Here is a 12,206-nt window from a genome sequence, read left to right as displayed (position 1 = left end):
ACCACCATGCCCAACTAATTTTTGTATTGTTAGTAGAGACAGGGTTTCACCATGTTGGCCAAGTTGGTCTTGAACTCCTGACCTCAGGCAATCCGCCTGCCTCAGCCTCCCAAAGCGCTGGGATTACAGGCGTGAGCCACTGCGCCCAGCTGTTCTGCATTTCTAACAAGGTAACCAGAGTGATGTTTGTGGGCCACCCTTTGAGGAGCAAGGGCCTGTCCTTAAACTTGGCTGTACTTCGGAATCCCTTGGGGAGTTTTATAAAATATTAATATCTGGGTAACACCTCCCAGAAATTCTGATTTGGTATGGGTTACAGCCTACACATAGAGCAGTTGAAAAGCTCCCAGGTAGTTATAATATGCAACAAAATTTGAGAACCACTGTTCTACAGATGCTGTCTCCTTCATCTCCACACTTGCTTTTGCTGCAAAGTTACACTCAGCAGGTGCTTGAACGGATGCAGCACGTGCGGCTTTGGTAGGCTTTTCCCCTGGCGTCCTAGAGAGGACCAAGATCTCTGCCATGTGCTTCTCAGAGTAGGCTTTCTTTGCCTTGGAAAGTTCCAGGCCCTGAAGATGCTTCTCACTTTGTCTTATTCTGCAATCATGGGGCATGTCCCTGAAGTTTCATGCTCCCTCAGGGTTCCCCTTCTACCAGGAAGGCACTGTTTTGTCTTGTGGTATCTCCCAGAGTGAGAGATAACAAAATCAGAACGTTCTGGCTATGCTGAAAGCATCCATTGAGCAAATATATCTTGCCCCATCTTTACTTCCTAAATCAGATCGTCTTCCCAGGAGATCTTCTCCATCATCCAGCATCGAACCGAGGCCTGCCTCCATCTGCCATTGTCCTACCTGACCCCCCTTTATTCAGCTTTATCTTTGCAGTGCCTTTCCTTAGAAAAAGTGGTCCTCAAAGTGGGTCCCCAGGCAGTCACCTCAGCATCATCTGGGAATTAGTTAGAAATTCAAAATTCTCAAGCTCCACCCCAGACCTACTGAAGCAGAAACTCTGTGGGGCAGGACCCAGCAATTAGTGTTTTATCAAGCCCCCCACATGATTCTGATGCCTGCTCAAGTTGGAGCACCCCTGCCTGAGAGCATCAGATGATGATTAATTTGGCCTGGGCTGGTGTTCAAGCATCACTAGGTTGTAAAGATTCCCCAGGTGAATCTTACGTGCAACCGGGGCAATGAAAACTGCTGTAGAGGGTCCTAATTCCTTAACAGGCCATTTCTCGGGGACCGAGTAATACCTTGATCTCCAGCTACAGTGGTTCTGGCAACTTGAAACTCACCTAGTTAGTGATGCTTCTAGGATTTTATACTGATCTTCCTCTTTTCTTAAATTTGTCTGGATTTTCTGTAACTCTTGGGATTAGGTGCCCCAGTATCTAAGGGGAGAGTTGTCATCTGCTCCAATGGTACGTGCTCTCTCTCTCTCTCTCTCTCTCTCTCTCTCTCTCTCTCTCTCTTTCTCTCGCTTTCTCTCTCTTTCTTGTTTTTCTCTCTTTCTTCTCTTGTTCTCTCTCCCTCCACCCCCCCGTCTCTGTGTGTGTAAGGGGTTTCCTGGATGTGGTTCCCTCGGGAAGAATCATTCTAATCTCCTCTCTGAGACCTTGCTTCTCTTCCTTAGTGAATTTCTGTGCCCTCAATTACCGTTTCTGGTCTAGTAACAGCTTAGACATGGCCCCTTCTCAAATGCTGTGCCTACATTTATTTCCCTTTCCTGTAAGTCTATTCTGCCTTCAAGATCACATTTGCCATTTCATATCCACCCAGTCTGTTCCCGAGATCTCAATGTTTCTCTCCAGAAAATCTGTCTCTTCCTCCAGCTTAGTGGAGCTGTTTTTAATTCTGTTTCCTTTCTTCTACTGCGTCTGTTGTGATCATCTGAGGCGTACTTTGCTCCGGACACCCTGATTTCCTGGACAACTGAATTCTCAGAGACAGAGTCCTTCAAGTATGAGCTTCCTTAGCTCTTTTTGTAATGTTTTGTGTTTGCGACGTTACTGAGTTGTTCCTCTGTGAACCTAAGATGATAACACATCTCTTTATAACAGATTTCCTGTTCCTTCTTTATGTTAATAAAATATGCTATTTTGAGAGTGAAGCCTGGAGTTGAATCTCTAAATCCAAGGCCATGATTATTCCAGAGGCAACTGTAGACCATATGGTGGGGTGTGTGAACCCCAAGAGCCTGTAGGGAAGCCACATTAATTCCCGGTTCTCCTTAGCCCTGTGCCACAAGGCAACATAGAAAGACGTGGGGTTTTTGGCAGCCTCTCTCCGCTGTCTACCTCAGCCTCACAATAGCAATACAGTGGTGCAGGCTCGCAAGTGGTATTGTAAGGCATGGAACTTGGATGCAGTATAAATTGTACTGAAAAATCATAATAGCGATAGGTAATTGTTCCTCCTCTTAATGCATAAAAGGTCTGTGTGGGCCGGGCGCGGTGGCTTACGCCTGTAATCCCAGCACTTTGGGAGGCTGAGATGGGCCGAGGTCAGGAGATCGAGACCATCCCGGCTAACATGGTGAAACCCCGTCTCTATTAAAAATACAAAAAAATTAGCCGGGCGTAGTGGCGGGCGCCTGTAGTGCCAGTTACTCAGGAGGCTGAGGCAGGAGAATGGCGTGAACCCGGGAGGCGGAGCCCTTGCAGTGAGCTGAGATAGCGCCACTGCACTCCAGCCTGGGTGACTGAGCAAGATTCCATCTCAAAAAAAAAAAAAGAGGTCTGTGTGGCAGGATATCAAAGAGATACCTGCACTCTCATGTTTATTGCACCACTATTCACAATAGTCAAGATTTAGAAGCAATCTAAGTGTCCATCAACAGACAACTGGACAAAGAACATATGGTACATATATGCAACGGAGTAGTATTCAGCCATAAAAAGAGAATGAGATCCTGTCATCTGTAACAACATGGACGAAACTGGAGGACATAATAAAGTGTTAAGTGAAACAAGCCAGGTACCTGCTTGGGAGGCTGAGACAGGAGAATGACGTGAACCCGGGCAGTGGAGCTTGCAGTGAGCTGAGATCGTGCCGTTGTACTCCAGCCTGGGCGACAAGAGCAAGACTCCATCTCAAAAAAAAAAAAAAGAAAGAAAGAAAGAAACCAGGCACAGAAAGACAAGCTTCACATGTTCTCACTTATTTGCGGGAGCTAAAAATTAAAACAATAGAACTCATGGAGATAGAGAGTAGAAGGAGGGTTACCAGAGGCTGGAAAGGGTAATGTCGGGGAGAGGAGGGATAGTTAATGTGGACAAAAATATAGACAACAGGGTGATGATAGTCAATACAAATTTATTAGACATTTTAAAATAATTAAAGGAGTATCATTGGATTGTTTGTAACACTAAAGTAAGGATAAATTCTTGAGGTGATGGCTACCCCATTTATCCTGATGGGATTATTATGCATTATATGCCTGCATTAAAGTACCTCATGTACCCCATAAATATATATATACCTACTGTGTACTCACAAAAATTTAAAAATTTTTAAAAAGGTCTGTGTGGTAGCCTGAATAATGATGTTTCTGTCCAAAGATGTTTATGGCTTAGTCTCTGGAGCCTATGGCTATGGTAAAGGGATATTGAAGATGTGATGAAATTAAAGATATTGAGATGGAAAGATTATGCTAGATTACCCCAGTGGGTCCTAAATGTAATCATCAGGGTCCTTCTAAGAGGAGGCTGGAGGCTCAGAGTGAGGAAAAGTTGGTGTAACAACAGAACAGAGACAGATGAGAAGATGCTACACTGTTGGCTTTGAAGGAAGAGGAAAGGATCACCAGCAAAGGAAGACAGAGCGCTTCTAGATGCTGGAAAAGGCACGGAAATTGATTCTAGATGCTGGAAAAAGCACAGAAATGGATTCTGTCCTAGAGCCTCTGGCGGGAGCATGAACATGCACCTATATTTTCAAGGTGATTATGCTCCTTGATTCTGACCCAGTGAAACCCTTTTGGACTTCTGACCTCCAGAACAGCAAGATAAGAAGGTTGTGTTGTCTTAAGCCACTAAGTGTGGTAATTTGTTACAACAGCAGTCAGACACTAACAGAGTCTATATATGGGTAAACTTTATTTTACCTATAATCAAAGCATACTGTCTGCAATGCCTGTCCACAGGGGCCCTGAGGCCTACTGGCATCTTCAGAGAACCCTGTGGCCTGTGCTGAGGCAGGCACTGTTTTGCCCTTTTGCCCAGGGTGAGCTGCAGCAACTCTTAGCCTAAGGCCTCAGGAACCAATTCAACCCACTTTTGCCAAGGCTTATGCCTGTATAAAAATAGCAGCTTGCCTGTAAAAAAAAAAAAAAAAAAAAAAAAAAAAAAAAAAAATCTGATGGCCTGGTCCCCTCAAAAGCCTCGGTCCTTGAGTATTAATTTGCTCCCCATGTTCCACTGCTTGTTCAGTAGGCACTAGGCCCAGTGTGTCAGCTAGGAACGCTATCCTGAATATGCAAACTTCGCCACCCTAACTGGGGCCTTCTTCCCCTGAAGGATCCAGCCTGCCCCTGTACATTTATGGCTTACGGGGGGTGACCAGAATGGGTGCTTCCCATAGACAGCTGGCTCCTGAGAATGGAAGACGAAGCAGCTGAGCTACCCAGACCCAGCTCCTGCCCTCAAGCTTCCCTACCAAGCGTATCACCTCCCACTTCCAAAGGTAGAACTCAGGGAGCAGACAGAGGCCAGGGGTGCTACCCAGAGGGACCTCTCTCCTTCTGGAAGGAAACACCGGAAGTGAGGAGATGAGTTTCTCCCAGCACACTCATTGAACACTGTGCACCAATCAAGTCCAAAGTTCTACAGAATCTATCTCGTTGAGTCCCTACAATGACCCTATGGAGATCAAGTCTATTCGCATTACCATTGAGTTCTACACTGAAACCCAGAGAAGTGAAGCAATTTGCAACAACTACTAAAATAATTTTGTGCTTCCAATCAACTAATTCAGCAAGCATCTCTGTTCTGCCATGTTCTTGAGTTGATCCCAATGGCCCTTCCTCCAGAAACAAGAGCAATGCTGTGGTTGAGTGCCAGTGAGCACTGGTGGGTAGGAAGTTTACTTCTTCTTCCTCTGTTTCTCATTTGCTATGGAGCCCCCACTGATCTGCACCTGGCCTTCAATATCATCACCCATGTGAAGCTTTGCAAGGCACGGGGGGCCCACACATCTCCCATAGGTCAATCCTGCGTAATTCTGGAAAGTCAGCCCCGAACGTTGCAACTGGAAAAAAAATTTTGTTTTAGAAAAACAAATCTGACGTCACTCCCCTGCTGAAAACCCCTATATGGTACCACATTGCTCTTAGGGAAAGTTGCAACTGTTTAAAATGGCCCATGAGGTTCTGCCATGTCTGGTACCTATTCACCTTGCTAGTCTCATTTCAAGTCACCTCCTAATTTCTTTTTCAAATTGAATTTTAAAATGTTTATCAAAGTACATGTATATGGTTTAGAGTCAAATAGCAGCATGAACTTACAACAAAAACAATAGTCCCCACTATATCTTCAGTTTACTCTCCCACAAGACAGTCACTTTTCATGCTTTCACTGGTCTGCTATTTACCTTTGTACTTCAAAATAATGGTTTATACTGCTAGTTTCACATTTTTAAAGAAAATCTGTTGACTTTTTAGTAAAAAAGAAGAGTATTTAGTTATCTTACACCACACCACACATATCCCCCTCTTCCCATCCTTCCAACATAGTTACATCACAATTTTTGTTGAGTACTCAATATTTATATAAGAACTGTATAAATATTGACCATAGCTGAGTCATGTAGTGTACTATTAATATATGCTTTTCTTGTATGATTTTTGTTTTTTTCCAGAGTTAATAATTGCTTTGTTTTTATCATTTGCTAGTTTTCACCCATTTTTCCCTTTGCCTTTCTGTGGGATCTTATTTCCTGGATCCCATGCTTTTCTCTTTCTTGATTTTTCTCCCTTGTTTAGCTGTAGTCATATGTCTTCCAGTAGCATCTTGAGAAGGAACACATAAGAGCTAACTTTACTTTTTATCTTGCATATCTGAAAATGTGTTTATTCTACTCTTAGAGACAGTTAAATTATAGCTACATGAGCTTCAGAATTCTTGGTTGGAAATAGTTTATAATGTTTAAGTCTTTGTGTCACGTAGCTTGCAGGGTTGCTGTTGGGAAGGTATACTGTTCTGGTTCCCAATCCTGTGTATGTAACTTTTTCCTTTCAAGAAGTTTCCAGGATCTTCTCTTTATACTTGGTGTTCTGAAATTTCACAACAATATGCCTAAGTGTGGGTCTTTTTTATTGGGCTAGAGTGTTTCCTTCCTTCCATCCTTCCTTCCTGCCTGCCTGCCTGCCTTCCTGCTTTTCTTTTTTCCTTTGAGATAGAATCTCATTCTGTCACCCAGGCTAGATTGCAGTGGCGTGATCACGGCTCACTGTAGCCTCAACCTCCTGGGCTCAGGCAAATCCTTCTGCTACAGCCTCCCACGTAGCTGGGACCACTGGCACATGCCACCATGCCCAGCTACTTTTTAAATTATTTGTAGAGATGAGGTCTCCCTATATTGCCCAGGCTGGTCCAAAACTCCTGGGCTTAAGCAATCCTCTCGCCCCAGCATCCCAAAGTGTTGGGATTATAGGCAGGAGCCACTGTGCCTGGCCTGGAGTGTTACCTTTCAATCCTGAAATTCAAGTCCTTCAATTCTGGGAAATTTTATTGTATTTTTTTTTATAATGTTCTCCTTTTTGCTTTCCCTTCTCTTTTTCTAGAACACTTATTAGCATCATTCTAGACCTCCTGAATTGATCTATTTCTTCTCTCTTTCTTGGTCTCTGATAGTTGGATGTTGGACCTCCTGGATTGATTCTTTGATTTTCTCATACTTTATACCCTATTTAACAACAAATGTTCTTAGCTGGGCAACATGGTGAGACCCTGTCTCTATAAAAAATACAGAAAAATTAGCCAGGTGTGGTGGCACATGCCTGTGGCCCCAGGTACGTGAGAGGCTGAGGTGGGAGGCTCACTTGAGCCCAGGAGGTCCAGGCTACAGTGAGCCATGATTGCACCACTACTCTCCAGCCTGGGTAACAGAGCAAGACCCTGTGTCAAAAAAAAAAAAAAAAAAAAATCTGTTTTTATTCTAACTTCTGGGTTATCTGAACTGTATCTTCCAACCCTTTTGTGTTATCTCAACATTCCCTTAAAAAATACATGTGTAACATTTAAATCTTATTTTATGACTGCAATGTATTGTCTCTTTTTCCTCCTAGTTGCCTTTTTCTATTTTCCTGAATCTTTGGTCTCTGGCTTTCATTATACAGTTTTCCACAAATACCTGGTGACTCTTGACTATCATTCATGTTTAAAAGTGTGATGTAAGAAGCTGGCCGGGGCCGGGCGCAGTGGCTCACGCCTGTAATCTCAGCACTTTGGGAGGCCAAGGCGGGTGGATCACCTGAGGTCAGGAGTTCAAGACCAGCCTGGCCAACATGGAGAAACTCCATCTCTAGTAAAAATAAAAATAAAAAAGTTAGCTGGGCATGGTGGCCTTTGCCTGTAGTCCCAGCTACGGGGGAGGCTAAGGCAGAAGAATCACTTGAACTCAGGCCAAGATCACACCACTGCACTTCAGCCTGGGCAGTAGAGGGAGACTTCATCTCAAACAAACAAACAAACAAACCAAAAAAACAAGCTCTATGCACCTGGGTGGGGCCCAAGGGTGACCAGGCCGAGACTGGAGATTTCATTAGAGGGCTTCAAATATCAAATCGTGGTCTCTGTAGATCTTTTCCCCATGCCAGGTGGTTTCCCCAGAAAAGAATTCTCTAGTCTCCTGACCTGGAGAGGGAGGGAGACATGGGAACAGCTTGAAGCCCAACTGCCCACATCCCGTACACAGCATGGGAGGACAAGGTGGGAATTCCACCCTTTAATTCTTTCATGTGTTTTCCTCCCAGTTTTAGTCTGGAACTCACTCTTTCCTTTGCAAACGCCCTAAATCCTGAGTCGCCTCCAGTCAGCTTCTCAAAGATTCAACTTCTTGTCTTCTGCTGTGCTGGGAGGTATAGTTGCTTGCCTGGCTAAATGAGGTTTCAACCTGTCCTCTCCTGTCGCTCCCTCTCTCTGCCCTGTGGTCCATGCCTGTGGTCCTAGCTACTCAAGAGACTGAAGCAGAAGGATTTGCCTCAGCCTGGAAGGTTGAGGCTGCAGTGAGCCATGATCATGCCACTGCACTCCAGCCTGGGTGACAGCGTGAGAGTCTGTTTCAAATAGAGAAAGAAGTGCCAGCCTCCCGTGTCTGAGCCTTTCCCAGGTTCCCAGGTCCCAGGGGCTGGTTATTTTGCTCCTGGCAGGCTCCCTTTCCTGCAGGCTGAGATGTCAGCTTTCTCCAATTTGCAAGTCCCTTACCATCATCCACCTGCCCTCCAGCTTCCAAAATCTTGTGAAAATCTCCTGTCTGCTTTGGTCTCCTCTCCTGTTCTCTTTATCCTGTGGGTTTATACATTTTTAAATTCCACTAAAGTTCATTTTGGTGAGGTTTCGGGAGCGGGTAGGAAAAACACATCTTCAAACAGCCATCTTATCTAACGTTCCTGACATTTCTCCATGGTTCTCTTTGTGTGAGCAGCATCTGCTTCCTCTGCAGTTCTCAAACATGCCAGAGTCGTCCTGCCTTTGCGCCTTTGTGTGTGCTGCCTCCCCTCCTGGAACACGCTCCCCTCCTTTCACCTGCTTGTCACCTGGCTCACAGTGACTTACCAGACACGTGTCAGCTTAAAAGTCGCCCTTCAGAGAGGCTCCCCCAGTCCCGCGCCTCCTGCCTACCTAAAGCGGTTCTAGTGACTAACTTGTCACATACCAGCGCTGCTGCTCCTGAATCTTCTGTGACCCATTCTTTCCCTCTCAGACTCAGGAGGTTTTCAGAAAGAGATAGAGAAGCCAGGAGGGGTTCCTTCCCGGAGCCTGGAGCACCCTGCGGGAAGCCCCTCGGGCCTGGGCTTCACTCACCCTCTGCACCGATGCCTGGCTGCTGCCCTGAGTAGCTGAGCCCGTCCCTGGGATCCCTTCCAGCTGCTGGCCAAGAGCAAGAGGTCAGCTGAAACAAGGCCTTCTCTTTGTTCTCCCAGCCTCCCCACGCATCCTGGATCTTTTCGTTGCACTCTGTTTTTCTCTGTTCCTGTCACTCTCTGTGTGTCTCTCCCTGTCTCCGTCTCAGTGTCTCTCTCCCTGGCTCTGTTTTCTCCTCTCCTCCTCCTCCCCACCCACTTTCTCTTCTCCCATTCTCTCTCTTCTTTCCTGTCCACCCACCTCATTTCCCCTTTGTCTGTCTCCACGTTCCTCCCGCGCCCTCCCTGGCTCTGGCTCTGAGGATCCCCCTCTCTCTCTCTCCCTGGTACCCAAGCACTCAGAAGGCACCTCCGCCTCCTTTCACTGCCTCTCTTCAGGTGCGTGGCTGCCAGGGCCTTCCTGCAGTGAGACCCAGGTGTAGTGTGGCCCGGTGGCCGACCGGACCGCCTGCTGTCTCACACCCTTGTAAGGTTACTATTTATCTAGTGCAACCGAAGTTGGCGCACACATCTGGCGCCTGGTACTTACTGCAATTATTTATGATTTCCACCAAGATTTAAAAGCTCATCGCCGGCCTTGTAATGCAGTAACTGATTGCGCTGCTAATGTAATTAAGAAAAGATTATGATGTCCACGTGGCGTACCAGATGGTGGCATTCATAGTAATCGGCGTGCACAACTGGCAGACAACTGCACAAGGGCAGCCGAGCGGAGGCAGCTGGAGACCAGCATCTTCCTCCAGTCACTCAGGAAGGAGAGGAGGCTGCTGGGAGTGCTGGACAGGGAAGAGTGGGGAGGGGAAGGGGAGGAGAAGAACCCAAGAGGAGAGGACGGCTCCAGCTCCCCTGATCTGTGGCTCCTAAGTGGGCTCTGTTTTTGCACACACATGCACATGCACTGATAAAGTTTTGCTCATACACATGCACTCGAGGGCACATGCAGACACACACACACACACATAGAGAGACCTCCACGAATAAGGGACTCTTGCCTTCGTGTATTCAAAAACTTTGATGAAGTGTCTAGTTGTGCTAAGCCCTGAAAATATATCAATAAATAAAACAGTGATTCCCTTCCTTGTGGAGCTCAACAGATTACAGAAGGAAAACCCACTGATCAAATTACCACAAGAATACATGAAAAGTTGAATTGCACTTAATATTACAGAGGGAGGTGGATTGTGTTATGAGGGCTTTGTGGGGCGTTTTACCGGGTTGGGGAGTTCAGAGAAAGCTTCTCTGAGGAAATAACAACTGAGGTGTGATCTGAAGAGTGAGTAAGAGCTAACAGGTGATAACAGAAAGCAAAGGTGTTTGAGCAGAGGGAGCATGTGCAAAGGCCCTGGGGTTGGGGGTGGAGTGGGGAGAGCACAGCTAATACACGAGTCTAAGAAAAATCCAAGGCAAACTTAAAGAAGAAAAACAAAACTGTGTGCCAAGACTTTTAATAAAGCTATGGTAATGAAAGCAGTGTGGTATTGGTGCAAGGGTGGACAAACTGACCAATGGAACAGAGGAGAAAGTCTGTAAACAGACCTACACATACACGATCCCTATAATGACAAAGACAACACCATTGCCCAATGGGAAAGGAGTGATCTTTTCAGTAAATGGTGCTGGGTCCATTGGATATCCATAAGAAAATAAGTGTGTCTTGACCCCTATCTCACACCACACACAAAAATCTATTCTAGATTACTGTGGAACTTTGCAGAGCTAAATGTGAAAGGTAAAACAATAAAGCTTTTTTTTTTTTTTTTTTTTTTTTTTTTTTTTGAGATGGAGTCTCGCTCTTTCACCCAGGCTGGAGTGCAGCAGCACAGTCTCAGCTCACTACAACCTCCACCTCCCAGGTTCAAGCAATTCTCCTGCCTCAGACTCCTGAGTAGCTGGGATTACAGGCACGTACCACCATACCCGGCTAATTTTTAAATATTTTTAATAGAGATGGGGTTCCACCATGTTAGTGAGGCTGGTCTCGAACGCCTGACCTCAAGTGATCCACCTGGCTTCAGCCACCCGAAGTGCTGGGATTACAGGCAGGAGCCACCGTGCCCGACCCAGCCAACAATAAAAGTTTTAGAGAAAAACATAGAACAGCTCTATGACCTTGGAGTAAGCCAACGTGTCCTAAACAAGTCACAAAAAGGCTATGTAAGAAAAGAATTTATAAATTGAACATATTAAAATTTCTATTCCAAAAAGATACCAGCAAGAGAGTGAGAAGCTAATGGAAAGAGTGGGAGAAGATGTTTACAGTTCATTTAATGAAGAACTTAGATTCATAAGATACATAAAATTTGCTACGACTCAATAAGAAAAAGACAAACCACTTTTTTTTAACAGGAGAAAAAAACTTTAACAGGCATCTCACAAAAGAAGATATTCAAAAGGCCAATACACATATGATAAGGTGCTTGACTTCATTAGTCATAAGAGAAATGCAAACCAACTAAAATTACAAGATACTGCTACTACCCACCATGATAGTTAAAAAGACAAAACATCAAATATTAAAGAGGACATGGAGAACAAGGACTCCCATTCACTGTAGGTGGGTACTTCAGCAAATTCATTATCTACTAAAGCTGAATATATGCATACCCGTGGCCCAGCAATTCCACTCCTTGGTATGTGCCACACTAAATGTTTATCATGGACATGTACTAAAGTGTCCATAGTTGTACTGTCTAGTCAAAAACTCAAAACTATCTAAATGCCCATAAATAATAAAATGAAAAAATTTATCAAAATAGATAAATTGTGGTATATTCATGCATTTAAATATTATACAAAAATGCAAATAAGCAAATTACAAAAGGGTCTGATATCATAGAACCTTGGAGAGACTTGGCCTCAAAGACGCCATGTGTAAGGGAAAGTGGGAGTGGCACATGGGGCTTAAAACAAGGGGGTTGACTGAAGGCTGGTGGATAATGCTATCTATTCCTAGACCACCCAACCCTACTCCTACACGCAGAACACCCAGAACTCCAGTGTCTAGCCACCAGGCAAGAGGTCAGAGGGTTCCTCATTGGAGAAGGTCCCAGCAAAAAAGACTACCTCATTCTAGCCCTACCTCATTTGGGGTCTTCGGCCCAACTACTCATGTACACAGG

The sequence above is a fragment of the Theropithecus gelada genome, chromosome 15 (assembly GCF_003255815.1).
Source record: "Theropithecus gelada isolate Dixy chromosome 15, Tgel_1.0, whole genome shotgun sequence".
Lineage (NCBI taxonomy): Eukaryota > Metazoa > Chordata > Mammalia > Primates > Cercopithecidae > Theropithecus > Theropithecus gelada.
Note: the sequence above shows the minus strand (reverse complement) of the source record.